Source organism: Neofelis nebulosa, chromosome 8 (genome assembly GCF_028018385.1).
Source record: "Neofelis nebulosa isolate mNeoNeb1 chromosome 8, mNeoNeb1.pri, whole genome shotgun sequence".
NCBI classification, from domain to species: domain Eukaryota; kingdom Metazoa; phylum Chordata; class Mammalia; order Carnivora; family Felidae; genus Neofelis; species Neofelis nebulosa.
Window position 1 is genome coordinate 90,149,456 of NC_080789.1, and position 15,643 is coordinate 90,165,098.

General features: G+C 38.3%; 1 protein-coding gene across 21 annotated transcripts in view; it reads right to left on the reverse strand.

The window, feature by feature from the left end:
• The window catches only part of PLEKHA5 (pleckstrin homology domain containing A5), a 242,203-nt gene that overhangs the window by 155,391 nt on the left and 71,169 nt on the right, over positions 1–15,643 (reverse strand). Inside the window, exon 1 of one of the 21 annotated variants that reach the window (XM_058743522.1) lies at positions 520–796. The exons of the other annotated variants lie outside the window; for them this stretch is intronic. The gene's annotated coding sequence lies outside the window, so the exon portion shown is untranslated. Of the gene's footprint in view, positions 1–519; positions 797–15,643 lie in introns of those variants that run through there. 21 annotated transcript variants of the gene reach the window in all.

Here is a 15,643-nt window from a genome sequence, read left to right on the forward strand (position 1 = left end):
CCAATTAGATTACAAAGCCAACTTATTTCTGAATCATCTATATAACAATATGTACATATACTATGTAACATATCCTCTCATTTCAAGAATTCTTGCTTTTAAGCTAAATGAAATCTTACCCACTACTTTTTCTTTTTAAGATATAGTACAGAAATGTGAAAGCAAAAATTATAATTTCATCAAAACACAAGAACAAAAATGCTAAACTAGCCCAAGCAGACATATCCTGCGCTCCCTCAGCACACAATCCTGCCAGCATTATTCAGCACCAGTGAGCAAATGAAATTTGTGGAGAACACGAAGGAGTATCATCATAGCAATTTATGAACTTGTCACCTAAGGAATGTATTGAAAATATTTCAAGAGTGAGATTTGGCAGCAGAAACAATTTTCTCCCAATCTCAGCTAAGTTACTTGCTACATAAAGCTTCAGCTTAGTACAAAACAAGCAGTAGATAGAAGTAAAGACACAGCCTTGCTAGGAATTACAGAATAGAATAAAACAGCTAATTAGCTCACCAAATAGCCTTTTGCTAAAACCTGCATTCTTCTCTTTGTCTCAGGCTTCTGGTTTCCAAAGACAAATTACGTGCCCTCTGACAGAATGATGACAAAAGGGCACTCGGTGAGCTCTTTTCTTCTCTTCCCACTGGAAGAAAACTGAACCACACTGCAGTCTCCAAGAGTAAGTACTTCATATGAGCATGCTCGGTATCTAATTTAAATGACTTGGTATTTCATCTCAGCATGTGATGGCCTATTTCCAAACAAACCCAGAGAGCTGCAAATTCAATCGAAGATCATTAACTGCAATAAACTAAACGGAACTGCCAAATGATAATTGATTTGTTTTTGACTTCATGATTTTTGTGGTTCATTTAACTTGATGTGACTGGAAGTAATTATCTCTATACTTTTTTTTTTTTTTAAACAAGTCCTTAGGCTTCAGTATTTCATTAACTATATCAACATAGGTATCTCCCAAAATACTGAAATGAACTGAAAATATCAAGACATGCAGGATGTGATTCCAAAAAATAAATCTGACCACTGAGTAGGCAAACGATAAACCATTCCCATTTCACTTTTTAACCCCTTATTCTGTACTCTTGGCTATACATCAAATAAAACAATCTGCAAACTATCCAGTAGTATTTTAATTTTGCCTTTGGAAATATTAATACACATCAATAAACTGAAATGTTCATTATCTTTATTAAACATGTCTGCTATCTTCAAAAATATAGCAGTAAAGATTTTCCCATCTATAGAGTATACAATGAATTATAAGCTTATGTAACAACAGACGTCACCCAAATATTGATAAAGCTATACAGGATTAATAATTTTTTTTTGCATTCTTAAAAATAATTTTTACAAAAATTCCCCCCGCCCCCACACACAAATCAACCACATAGTTTGCATATGTATGCTTATGTAATCAAATAACTAATTTGCCTGGTTTGCCGAATAAGTTGCTACAAAGGCCATACACTTTTGCAAGATGGAAATATGGTCAAGATGCTCACTATGACCATTTAAATCTTTCAGGAAAAAAAAAAAAAAACTAGCACAGCAGATATAGCCCCACCAAAAACAAACAGAAAATTCTTATGAATCCACTTCCCATTTTCACCTTGAAAATCGGAAGTGTTCACACACTCGATACACGCCAAGCTTAAGGATAGCAAACCACAGGCAGAGTGGGGCTAACCCATCTAACTGTGTCCATATACTAATTTACGATTTTCCTTTCTACACTTCCCCATCATTAAATACCTAACTACCCCAATACAAATGTCTCATTTTTAAAAAAAATTTTCTTTAATGTTTTTTTTGAAAGAGAGACAGTGTGAGCAGGAGAGGGGTAGAGAGAGAGAGGGAGACACACAGAATCTGAAGCAGGCTCCAGGCTCCAAGCTGTCAGCACAGAGCCCAACGTAGGGCTTGAACTCATGAACCGTGAGATCATGACCTGAGCCGAAGCTGGATGTTACACCGACTGAGCCACTCAGGCACCCCACAAGATGAGACCATTTTGTAAATAGTAGCCTTGCTTCCCCTTCCCTCCTGACTCCAAATTAATCTGGAAGACCTGGGGAAGTAAGAAGGCACAGGAAACAAATTCCATGGGAGCAATGAAGATAAGGCCCTTCTTTCATAGATGGTGAGGCAAGATCATTAAAAGGCTCAGAGAAGTTACTAAAAAAATGTTAAAAAAAGAACATGGACAACTATTTACGGAACCACACCTGACTCCAATACCTTCCCCCCCCCCCAAAAAAAAGTGTTAAGTTCAAAGAAAGCTACTAACATATCATTTTCTTTAGCATTCTATCAAAGCAGCTCATTCTTATTGCCAAGGAGTGTTAGGTAGGTTTAATTGCAAGGTCTATGGGCAATGTATGCTACATAAGCATCCTCTCTCTAAAGAAAAAGCCCAGGAAAAGAAGGAGCACAGAATAAAAGCAAATACCAAGCGTCATACAAGATATCAAAAAGTGTCAACATGCATATGTTTTATGTATTGTTAAGTCTAATAAGTTTTGTGCACAGTATGTGTCACGGTGATGACTCTGTTTTAAAAAAGAACTTTTAGAAAACTATGATTTCTGAAGGAGAAAGGAAAAGTTCTTTACTAAAGCAAACAAATCTACTTTTTTTTGGTGCCATAAATAAATATTTATTTTATTAGAAGAAAAAACTGCTTCTTTATTATTATTTTTTTATTTTTATTTTTTATATATTATTTATTGTCAAGTTAGCTAACATACAGTGTATATGGTGTGCTCTTGGCTTTGGGAGTAGATTCCTGCGATACGTCACTTACATAAAATACCCAGTATTCATCCCACCAAGTGCCCTCCTCAATGCCCATCACCCATTTTCCCTGTCCCCTGCTCCCCCCCACCAACTCCCTTCCACCCTCAGTTTGTTCTCTGTATTTAAAAGTCTCTTATGGCTTGCCTCCCTCTCTGTAACAAATCTACTTCTGATCTATAAATACTTATTAAAAACATGTTACATATGAGGCATGGTGCAAGGCAATGTACAGTAGAAACAAACAAAAGGACGATTATCTCTGTCTTCAAACGAGCTTGTAGAAGATGAGGCAAGAATACATGACACTACTACAAGGTGATCACAGCAAAAGAGAGAGGTGCCTTGCTGCACTGGGGAGTTTAGAGGGAAGAGAGACAGCATTCTGATGAGGGAAATTTAGAGAAGGCTTTGGGAGGGGGTGACCTTTTTGAAATGCCCTGGATAAACACTGAGGATCTGGACCAGAAAGAAGATGCAGGGAAGAGGAAACGGCCAGACTGGAGGCAGAGCAGCAGAGCAGGAGAGGACTGGGAACTGGCCGCACTGGTGTGAGTGCTGGGAAATGTAGGCTGTCAAAACTGGGAAGAGAGAAAAGAGAGGAAGGGAAGCTAATATTCAGGGGTGGAATTTGGAAGCAGACAGCAAGAAGTGCTTTATATCCTGCATAATGGAGGAGCTAGGCTGGTCATGTGCTCAACAGCTAAATGAAGGATATAACTTTGGAAAGATCGGCAGACACAAAAGTAGGTAAAAAGGCATTAATTCCAGCCCACTGGCATAGCACAGCCATTTTTTAATTTACGTTTTGGATTCTTCCATATTACTTAATAATAGCTCTTTAACCTGAATTTTCTCTCTCCTATACATTCAACTTTAGCATTGTGATTTAACATTGAGGTAATCTTATAATTACATTTACCTTTGATCTTAATTAGAGATCCTACCTTTTTTAAACATCTTTATCTCTTATCGTTCTTTTTTTAAAATGTTTATTTATTTATCTATCTTGAGAGACAGCACCTGTGCACACACACAAGCGGGGGAGGGGGAGGTGGAGGGGGGGGGAGAGAGAGAGAGAGAGAGAGAGAGAGGGAGAGAGAGAGAGAGAAGCGCGCGAGAGCCACTCCCAAGCAGGCTCCCTGCTGTCAGCACAGAGCCAGATGCAGGGCTCGATCCCACTGATCTGAGCTGAAACCACGAGTCGGATGCTTAACTGACTGAGCCACTCAGGGACCCCTCACCATTGATTTGCTTACCCTTTCTCTACCTACAAAACTTGATAAAATGTTTCCTAAATATTACTCTGCTAAGAATGAATGAATCTGTAAAAATTCAACAGAAGATATAATCTATTTCTATGACAAGTGAGTAACCTCTAAAGACTTTGCACAGTTCTGGTGCAGTGCAGGAGGATGGACAGATATCTCTATGACTAAACATACTTGCCATTCGTTGGACAGTGAACTACAGGGAGGGAACCAGAGACAAGAGGAGGGAGAATGGAAGGGAGCGCGAGAACCTTCTACTGCAACTTGTCGCCATTTTGGTTTTCACCATAGTTCACATTAGGATCATTTGTGTAGCTGAAAAACTCAGGCACACGTAGTCAGGGTCCAGAAATCTTTCAATCTGACCAGTTGGTGTGGGGCCAGACATTATGAAGAAGCTCTCTCCATGATTTTGAGGTTCCTCTGGTTACAAGCCACTGTTCTAGGCACTCGCTAGTGTGCAGGGAGACATGGATACATAAATAATCATGAAGTACTGACACTACACAACTTGTCGGTAGAAGATTCCTTTTTATTTTTTACTGCTTTCTCACTCAGAAATCTTCAGATGGCATTTAAAAATGTGGAAGCGGGGCGCCTGGGTGGCGCAGTCGGTTAAGCGTCCGACTTCAGCCAGGTCACGATCTCGCGGTCCGTGAGTTCGAGCCCCGCGTCAGGTTCTGGGCTGATGGCTCGGAGCCTGGAGCCTGTTTCCGATTCTGTGTCTCCCTCTCTCTGCCCCTCCCCCGTTCATGCTCTGTCTCTCTCTGTCCCAAAAAAAAAAAAAAAAAAAATGTGGAAGCACTTTGCTTTTTAAAAGTCTTCAGTCTTAATGCAATGAAATTAGGAATTTTTTTCAAATACATACAGCAAAAAAGTGAGCCCCCAGAAGTGTCCAATAACAAGTAGTAACAGGAAGAATCCCTACAAAATCTGGGGCATGTATTTGCAAGAATTGTGGGCAAAGGAATACATTTTGCATGATAAATTGTTGTCTGAAAAAGCTAAATTTTAAAACATATTTCATAAAATAAACTTAAATATCCTAGTGACTTTTACTGCAGTGATAAGCCCTTAGCATCTACTTAGCATGCGGCAAGATAATGAATAGACTTAATTATACATTATTTTGGCATTCAAACAGTCTCTTGCTTGAGACAACGCTTAGAGTATAAAGAAAACCTCTCATGCTTTCCTAGAAAAACAAAAGCAAACACAAAACAATTTTGCTTCTGAATAAAGACATAAGAGAAGAATATTTTGAAAATACTGTATTGTGCACATGAAAAGAGAAAATGAGGATGGGGTGGGACTATTTTCTGCTTTCTACTAAGACAGAGCACTAATGCCTCTTTCCCCAAATCAGAACAATCATATTTTTCTCCCATTATTCTTAAGGATATTCTTAATCAGTTAGTTAAAATATTAAGTATTACAGAAATTTGGAACTCTTAAAAAACAAGTTGTTCTCTGTTGTTCATTTATTCATTCAGTATACAAATACTTATCAAGCATCAACTCTATCAGACACTGTTGTATGTATTAGGGAAATGTTTTCAGTGGTACAAAAGTTACAAAGACCTCTCACAGAGCTTATATTCTTATTAGGGAAAAAACTCAATGAACAATATATAAGATAGTGGGAAAGGGTTATTATGCAAACAACTAAGACAGGCTGAGTAACCGAGTGAATGGATGGTCAAGACAAGTCCTGAACAGGCAACATGTAAGCAACATCTTACACAGTAGCAGAAAGAGGGAAAAGGAGTCCAGATAGAGTGGACAGTTAGTCTAAAGGCTTTAAGGTTAGCATATCTAGGGAGAAGAAGGAAGGCCTCAGTGTCCACAGTGTGGTAGGGATGAGGGGAAAACAGTTAAGAGATGAGAGACAGCAGGTCAACCAGTGCTGGATTTATAAGCCAAAGAAGGGACTCTGGATTTTACTCTAAGTGGTATGGAAAGCCACTGGAAGGCTGTGGGATGATCTGCTTACCTTTTTACGTTTTACAGAAGATGCTTCTGGCTACAGTGTGGAGAATGGACTGCAATGGGTCAAAAATAGAAGCAGGGGACAAGCTGAGAGGCTCCTGCTGTTGTTTGGGTGAGAGATGATAGTGGCACACTTTCTGAAAAGAAGGGTCAACAGGGCCTACTGATAGACTGAAGGGGAAGGAAGGGTCAATGAAGGAAAGAGAGAAATTAAGGATGCCTGTAAAATCTTTTTGTTTTCTGATTACATCCACTAGACACTACGTGGACAGGTCAGTGAGTAGAGACATGCAAGAGCCTAGACATCTAGGCAGGCGATGTAGATTTATGGATGATTGGCATACGGTGTGCAAAGAGCCTTGGAAGTGAATGAGATGACTTAAAAGAGAACACAGGATAGATGCTGTGTTTTCATCAATCAACGATGCCTACTATGTGCCAGGCCCTATGCTAGGTGTTTGGTGCAATCTATGGAAACAAAATCTAGATCCTTGCCCTCATGGAGCTTATACTCTATCAGAGAAGATAGACAAACATAATAAATAAGTAAACTATGTAGTATGATAGAAGGGGTAAATGCTATGGAAAAAGGAAAAAGTTAGGAGTGTTGCAAGGATAACAGGGGTCAGGGTCTCACTCAAAAGATGGGAAGTGAGCAAAAAGCCAAGCAGAGAGGGAGAGGTCAGTGCTAAGGCCCCGAGGCAGGAATAAGTAAGATTTTCCAAAATAATTTCACTAGCATATTTGAAGAATGGCAGAGAGACCAAAATGGCTGTGGCAAAAGAAAAAGAGCCAGTAAAAGAGTAGCCAGAAAAGCAGCAAAAAACCCAGAAGTGCATGATGTCATAGAAGCCAAGGGGAAAAAAGTGTCAAAGGACTCACTATGCTGAATGTTGCCAAGAAACTGAGTAAGATGAAAACAAAGAGGTTCTTAATGTTGGAAGAGCAATGTGGTCAGTAGAGAAGAGAGCCATCTCTGCAGAAAGGCAGGGAAGGAGATACATTTGGCAAGAGATACGTTCATTTCTAAAGGTAGTAAGACAAGTTGGCTCTCAGGACTTGACTAAATTCTTGATTTACTGCAGCCAACAAACAAGGATTTAAAAATATTTTTTTTCAATATTTAAGGTTTATTTATTATTATTGAGAGACAGAGCATGAGCATGGGAGGGGCAGAGACAGAGCATGAACATAGGAGGGGCAGAGAGAGGAGGACACACAGAATCTGAAGCAGGCTCCAGGCTCTGAGCTGTCAGTACAGAGCCCAATGCAGGGCTCGAACTCACAAACTGCAAGATCATGACCTGAGCCGAAGTCGGATGCTTAACCAACTGAGCCACATAGGTGCCCCAAGGATTTAAAAATTTTAATAGTCAATATCATCAATCAATTTTGGCATCCAGAAAGCCCATCCTGCTTATTTTCTCACTCCATTAATTATAAACCACCCAAAAATTACTACTCTAAGTGATTTTCTAAAAATAAAGAAAAAAGAAAGAAAATCACAGACAGAAGAAAAGCTAAAAATTCACAAGCCAGACCAGCAACTTCAGCAACACCATGATACCAAGTATCATTTATTGAGAATCACTTCAGGTATTGTGGGTATGTGACTGATCTTTCTTTTGCACAAGAACACCATCAGATGGGTTTTACTATTCGCACTATATATGTGAAAAGGTGAAAACAGAAGCTATTTAGGGTTGCATGGCTATGAAACTGAAGAAAGGGGTAAGAAAGAGTGCATGTTTTTCCTGCTCTGCCACATGGTGTCTCCCTTCTATTCATACTCTTCCAAAACAAGAGGGCAAACGGATAGGTTTTCTTCTTTGCTTTGCTGGACACTCCCTGCTAGCCAGATAAGATGATTTTTATTCTTTCCAGTCCTACTACAACCATTAACATTGTTGTACTAACAAATAGATAACTTCCTCAATTTTTTGTCTCCTTCCTCTCTCCTATCCATCCATCCATCCATCCCTTCATTCATGTAATAAATACTACTACATACAAGTAGATACTTTGTACTAATGCAGAAAAGTTAGTTTTCTAAAATACCAATAGTACTTTCCAAAATAAGCATCACTGGTGTATAAAAAGAATACTTTACCAGTATGTCAACAATGGTGTTGTACTTTTTTAAATAAGTTACTAAATTGATACCAGGAATTAGGTTAGATATCTTAATGCTCTTTTAGAAAAACTACTTTCTGACAATTCATGGCCAAATTTTTTTTACTATATATATACAATCATGTATAAGGTTTACAGTCTAATGACCTATGAAGAATCAACTTAAATCATTTAAAAAACGTTTTAATGTTTATTTAATTTTGAGACAGACAGAGCAGGAGTGGGGGAGGGGCAGAGAGAGAGGGAGATACAGCATCTGAAGCAGGCTCCTGGCTCTGAGCTGTCAGCACAAAGCCTGATGTGGGGCTTGAACCCATGAACTGCGAGACTATTACCTGAGTTGAAGTCAGCTGCTTAACCGACTGAGCCACCCAGGTGCCCCATCAACTTGTCATTTTTATGTGATAATTTAAAACTTCTGATGGAGATAGCTCATCCTTAAATTTTCTTGTTATAATTGACATATAAATTATAATCTGCTGATAACTGAGAAAAGAATAAAGATTTTCAATGAGTTTAAGAAAGGGTCACAACACCTCATGATACAGAGACAAAATCCTATTCAAGAAATCAGACTCAAAATATCACTAAGGTCACCATTGCTTTTTAAAAATTATTTAGAGTGATGATAGATAAACTTCAGTCATTTCAATTAGTGTGTGCAAGGCAAGCACCAGATGCTCATTAGGCCAAGTTATATAAACAGCAACAAAGACAGAAAACAAGATGCCATAAGTCAAGAGAATAATCAACAGGAATCGCTGCATAAATTAAAGTTTCTGTACTGTGGAACATGTCACACAGCTGTTAAAAACAGGAAGGGAGAAAGAACTGTATGTCCTGTCATGGGAGATATCTATGATATCTATGTATATTATCTTGGGTAAAAGAAGCAAGAAGCAAGAGAACAGTATGGATAAAGGCTACTTTCATTTTTTATTTTATACTCTTGTGCTAAATTGTTTTTGATAGCACATACTAGTTATGTAATTAACAATAAAAAAAAAGAAAGGAAATGGGAAAGGTAAGAAGAGGTGGGAAGAAGGGAAAAGAAAAGGGGAAAAAAAAATAGGAGCTAGGAACAAGATGACAGATTTAGAGGCTGGCGGTGTGATGTGGAGACATCTGGAATGAGATGTCCTCAGACTGTAAGTCCTAGTCCTACTACTGGATTTGGGCAAGTTAAACTCTCTAAGGTTCAGTTTACTCATACGTTGAGTGAGGATAACACTATTTCTTATCCTATGGAGTTACTGAGAGCAGTAAATGAGCCACTTTTTGAAATGTGCCTAGTACAGAGCCTGATTAAAATGCTAAAACAACCTCACATCTTTTCTTCTTTATATCACAATCTTAACGTATATTCTATTTGGTACAAATTTTTCCCACTAATTTAGAAAAACAGGTTTTAACAATGACCACAAAGCCAATCCGGTAGGATAACTTATGCTGGTGGTACTATTAGAACTATATTTCACCTGGGATTTTCTAGTCCACCTGCACATGAGTGCCTAGGTCCTTGTCCTTGCTCATACAGCCCAGAGCCCTAAATTTTGGGCTTCTTATTTGGAAATTTCATTCTTCAATTTGTCTGCAGCACACCATTAAGCATATCTCTTTAAGTCATTCTGCAGAAGGGTAGAAAATAGATATTAGTCAGGGGACATATTCTGAAGACTATATTTTCATGTTTAAAAAAAAAAAAAGGCAAAAAAGCAAAACTCTCACCATAAACCAGAAAAGATTTCAAAGTTAATAATAAAATTCTTAACTTCTAATTCAGATTTAAGAATAGATTAAAATTTTTAGATTGGTTTTTCACACTAACCTAATTCAGTCAACATAATGTTCACATTTGCTTTTCAAATGCTGGCTTCATATGTTCCCACATGGGCCCTATTCAAAGCTCATGAATTTTCTTAATAAGCAAAGTCTTGCCTAATGAAGCATTATTCTTGTGAATCTTACAATATTCTGTCCCTCCCTCTTCTAATTAATAAGACTTTTCTTCTAAAAAAAATTACAATGCTGTTCACAATGCATTTTTTTTATGTTTACATGCTACTGTCTGTAGATTTATGCATCCATCGGCACTCCAAAACCTAATCTCATATTTTAAAAGTCTAAAATCTAGAGCAGGGGTCAATAAACTTATTCTTCAAAGGGCAGTAAATATTTTAGGCTTTGTGCACAGTCTTTGTCACACAACTATTGCCTCTGATATTGCAGTGAGAAAGCAGTCACAGACAATATGGAAACAGATGAATGTGGCTGTGTTCCAATAAAACTTTATTTACAAAAACAGGCAGCATGCTGGATTTGGTCCACAGGCCCCTACTGCCAAATCCTAATCTAGAATATCAATTAACTGGAATGTTATGACAATCTTCTAAAAGTTTAGTTAACACATGCCTCCGTCCAATTGGTTTAATAGATTATTTTACTTGTTAATGATTAGTATTTACCACTTTTACAGAGAGTAAATTATTTTCTATTCATACTCATTTTCTTTAGGGTCTTCCTAGTATTTAACCAATTTTTCATAGTTCTGTACTTAGCTAACTAAATGTCAGTATGTCTCTGAAAATGCTTTACAAAATTCACAAATAAAACAAGCATTTACATGTTTACTTTTTCCTTCATTAAAAATTCCCACTAGTTTAGAAAAGTAGGTCTTAACAATGACCACAAAGCCAATCCTTCAGGATAATATATGCTGGCAGTACTATTAAATATATATAGTTCACCTGGAATTTCCTAGTCTACCTATACATGAGTGTCTAGATCCTTGTCCTTGTTCTTACAGCCCTGAGCCCTAAACTTTGTTATTAACAGAGATATTCATTTAAGGTATGGCAGCTAGTCTCTAAGATACCCTTCAAGGATCCTCACCTCCTGGTATTCACTCCACTGTAGTCCCCTTCACTGCAGCTTCTGTCTTGGTTTCTTAGATAGCTCACTCTGGACAAAGCCAGATTTTGAGGGCCACATAACCCTGTGGAGGGGCCCACATGGAGAGAAACCAGCTGGCCAGACCCAACTTGCCAGCCATGTGATCCTCCAGCCAAACCTTTCAAACTTTTAGAGACTAAAGCCCCATGGAACTAAAGCTTCATAAGACACCCTGAGACAGAACTGCCCGACCAAGCAGCTCCAGAATTCCTGCACCACAGGAACTGTGATAATAAATGATTATTGTACTAAGTCTAGGGGTGATCTGAGGACACAGCGGATCCTCCTTATCTGATTAGATTATAATTTAGCCTATTTTGTAGACTTTAATGAATATTTTGGTTCATGGCAGCTACAGTTGATAAACAAGCATCTCCTGTCTTGCAATAAGATGAGTTCAGAGGACAAGACTGATATTAGCAACAATCAATTAGGCTGCACAGTAGTGATGACTACGAAGCTGTTTGTTCAACAGCATTCAATGATAACTTGATGCTTCCTGTGTGGAAAGCAGTGTGTCAGGATGTAAAGGTTGTTTGATTTCTCCATACTGGCACATGACCCACAGTAACAGTTACATGCAAAAACAATCCTTACTTTGCCTCCATCGGTGCCCATGTAAATCTCACTGTTGCACAGAGCAGTATTTTTAAATCGTGGTCTAACCCATTAGAAGATAATGAAATGTAGTTAATGAGATGCTTACTACCACCTCTTTTAAATAATTAAACAGAAGAAACGATACAGGTAATAAAGGGAAAGCATTTTTTTTTAATTTCAGTTTTATAGGAAAAAAAATGTTATGTGGATAATACATTTCGTAATAATATATATTTCCTACTGTGGATCCTGGTCAAGGAAGTTTGAAATCAGTGACATGAAGTACCAAATGTTAACATTCTTAGGAACTAACAAGTCGCCACGTTCCCAGTTCTCACCCATCACGTTCTTCTCTTCTGACTTCTCTTCTGCCTGCCTGTTAAACCTGGGTTTAAACCACTTACTTTATTTTCACGTTGAGATTTTATTAAATTTTTTTTAATTTTTTTAAACATTTATTCGTTTTTGAGAGACAGAGCATGAGCAGGGGAGGGGCAGAGAGAGAGAGGGAGACACAGAATCTGAGGCAGGCTTCAGGCTCTGAGCTGTCAGCACAGAGCCCGACGTGGGGCTCAAACCCACTAAGTGTGAGATCATGGACCTCAGCTGAAGTCGGATGCTCAACCGACTGAGCCACTCAGGCACCACATCACGTTGAGATTTTAAAATCTATGTGGAAATTGGCTCTGGCCCAGTTGTTTTCTTCTCCTATCCTCAGTCCTGCCCATTTTGAGAATAGGGAAGTGCCTTCTTCTTGAGAATACCCCTTTTAAAACACACTTAGTGGTTGTCTCAAAAGAGTGAGGCAAGTAATGAGAGGAAGATCATATAGGGAACTTGAAAGGACCCTGAGATCACTGAAATTTCTGACTAAATGAATCATATTCACTTCTCCAACATGGTAGAAATAATTACATATGCTGGACTTACAAGGTTGTTTTTTAGCTCTATAATGCCCCAGAAACAATGGTATTTTCCACTAGTGGACTTTCAGATTGCTATGACTTATATGCAGTATATAAAGTTGTATGCTTTTATAACAAACCTTTCAAAGTATCTTGAGTCCAAGAATTATCCCCCAGCTCTCTCTTCTGTAGTGCCTGGCACAGATTTTGCATTAAAATGATAAATGACAAAGCGGCACCTGGGTGGGCTCAGTCGGTTAAGGGTCCGACTTTGGCTCAGGTCATAATCTCACCGTTTGTGAGTTCGAGTCCTGCGTTGGGCTCTGTGCTGACAGCTCAGAGCCTGGAGCCTGTTTCAGATTCTGTGTCTCCCTCTCTTTCTGCCCCTCTCCTGCTCAGATCCTGTCTTTCTCATTCTCAAAAAATAAATAAACATTAAAAAATAATAGAAATAAATGTTTAAAATGATCATGAATATTTTCAAAAAGACATTTTGGTAATCTAAAAAAAAAAATCCAATCAAGTGATCGTTCATTTGCTTATTTATAATGCTTCAAGAGAAAGGCACTGTTATCAGTAAGGAAGTTTTTGTAGCTTTGAACCAATTATTTCTACCACTGAAAATATAAATACTAATAAAGAGAGCTAAACATTTCTTTGAATAGGAGGATTTCAAGATTACTCCAAAATGAGTCCGAATAAGCAAAAGGTCAGGATGATGATACTACTGCACACAGATGGCTGTCTTTCTACCAAAAAGGCACAATGAAGCTTAAGAGAAACTATGGGAAAGATGATACTAAGATTCAGCTGATTAATAACTTCTAAAAAACAAGCCACAAGGAGGAAATGGGGAATCAACATGCTGTAGCCAGACCTCAACATTTAATAAGGAAATGGACTGATGTCTTTCGAAAAGCACAGAAAAGTAAGTAATCAAATTCCTCTAGAATGAGATCAAGAAACGAAAGGGCGGGGGGGGGGGGCATTAAATCACAAAAAGTTCTAATAAAACAAAAATTCTTTTCCAAAGTGCTTTTCCTAAGCCACATTCCGATTTTTATTAATTATTCAAACAGCGGTTGTTTTCATGCCAACAGAATTTTAGCACAGCTATGTCATCCTCATCCTGTCCCCAGTCTAAACAAGACTTAAGAACATGTCTTACAGTCTGTCCTTTGGCCTAAATTGCAGAATGTGTTGGCATTTGCCAAATCTACTTTTCTAACCCAAATGCCTGCCTGGAATCTCTACTAGGTTCTCCCACAACCATTTCAAACTCACCCTACCAGGAAACAAATTTCTTCTGACCTCCATCCTTCAATCCACAACTCCTCCCTAACTTGCCACCTTGTCCTGCTCCCAAAAAGAATAAACCATTTCTCTCATTTCAAAACATGGAGTTTCCAAACCAGCTGCCTAAGTCACAAAGCTGGAGATTATTCTTCCCATGTAATCCACCAGATGCTGTGTGCTTGGCCTCCAAAATTTCTCCCCCAATTAATCTACTTTCCTGTAACTCTGCTGATGCTCCCCTTAATTCATGCAGCACCTTTTCCCATTGGGACAAACGCAGTAGCTTCTTCACTATTCTTCTTCTATTTAAGTTTGCATCATTTAATTCTCCACCAGGCAGCCAAAGTCATATACAAGACGGCACTCTCCTATATAAAACCGTCACAGTTTCCCACGGCATCTGAAATAAAGTGCTAAGACCGTAACTGGGCTACAAGGCCCTGCACTGTGGCCGCTGGCCCTGTCTCCAGCTGCAGATGGGGAGGCTCCCCTCACTCCTGCAAGGAATCCAGATGCTTTCAGACTCTGTGGATTTTTACAGCCCACGAGGTTCTTTCCCAGCAAACTAACTCCCCATACTTATCTGTCAGGTCTCAGATTAAGTACTTAAAAACACACGTATATATTGGGGTGCCTGGGTGGCTCAGTTGGTTGAGCATCTGACTTCGGTTCGGGTCATGATCTCACAGTTCGTGAGTTCAAGCCCTGTATCGGGCTCTGTGCTGACAGTTCAGAGCATGGAGCCTGTTTCTGGGTCTCCCTCTCTCTCTGCCCTTCCCCCACTCACACTCTCTCTCTCTCTCAAAAATAAACATTAAAATATATATACACCTATATATTTACCTGTGTGGTTATTAGTCTAATGGCCATCCATCTCTCCTCTGTGCTGACAGCTGTTCAGCTGACAGTGACAGTGTCTATTTTGTTCTTCAACACTGACCCCAGAAACTACCATAGGCTTTGGTATATAATACAAGCCCAGTAAATATTTGTTCAGTGAAGGGAGTTTCCTTTAAATTCATCTCACCACTAAGATTGCATAATACATAAAATTTTATATGTAAAATTTTATATAAAATTTTTATTCAATGTTCACAGGATAAGAAATGAATAAACTCCTAAGAATACTGTCAGTGAAAAATAATCTCAACATATAAAGTACTATAAATCTATCCATTTGCCTTTTGGGATTACATTAATTTAATGAGTCAAATCTGCAAAATAAGGCCTTAAAGATAAACAAGCATTACAGGCTATTATAGTTATGCCATGGAAATATTTACTCTAGGTTGGCTATTACCAGAAGCATTAATAAACTGCAGAGCCAGGAACATCATTTCTAATATGATTTGTTCCCTAAATGGTACTGAAATGATTAGATGAAAAACAGATCAATTTTAATATTTTAAATTGTTTATATCCTCCTACGTTTTTCTTTCTTATACATTCACAATGCTGGAAGTATCACTGTTATATTTCCAAAATGAACATACTAACCTGAAAACAGATATGATTTATGAAAAGGATGTATTAAGACAGAAAACAGAGAAGGAAAATAACTTGGGGGAAACGCAGCTGAGAGGAGTGACTTTAATTTTCCTTACTAATTTTATTTCACAGTCCTGATGTTCTTAATACTAAAGTAAAATTCTGGTTTAAACACTTTACTCTCAGTTC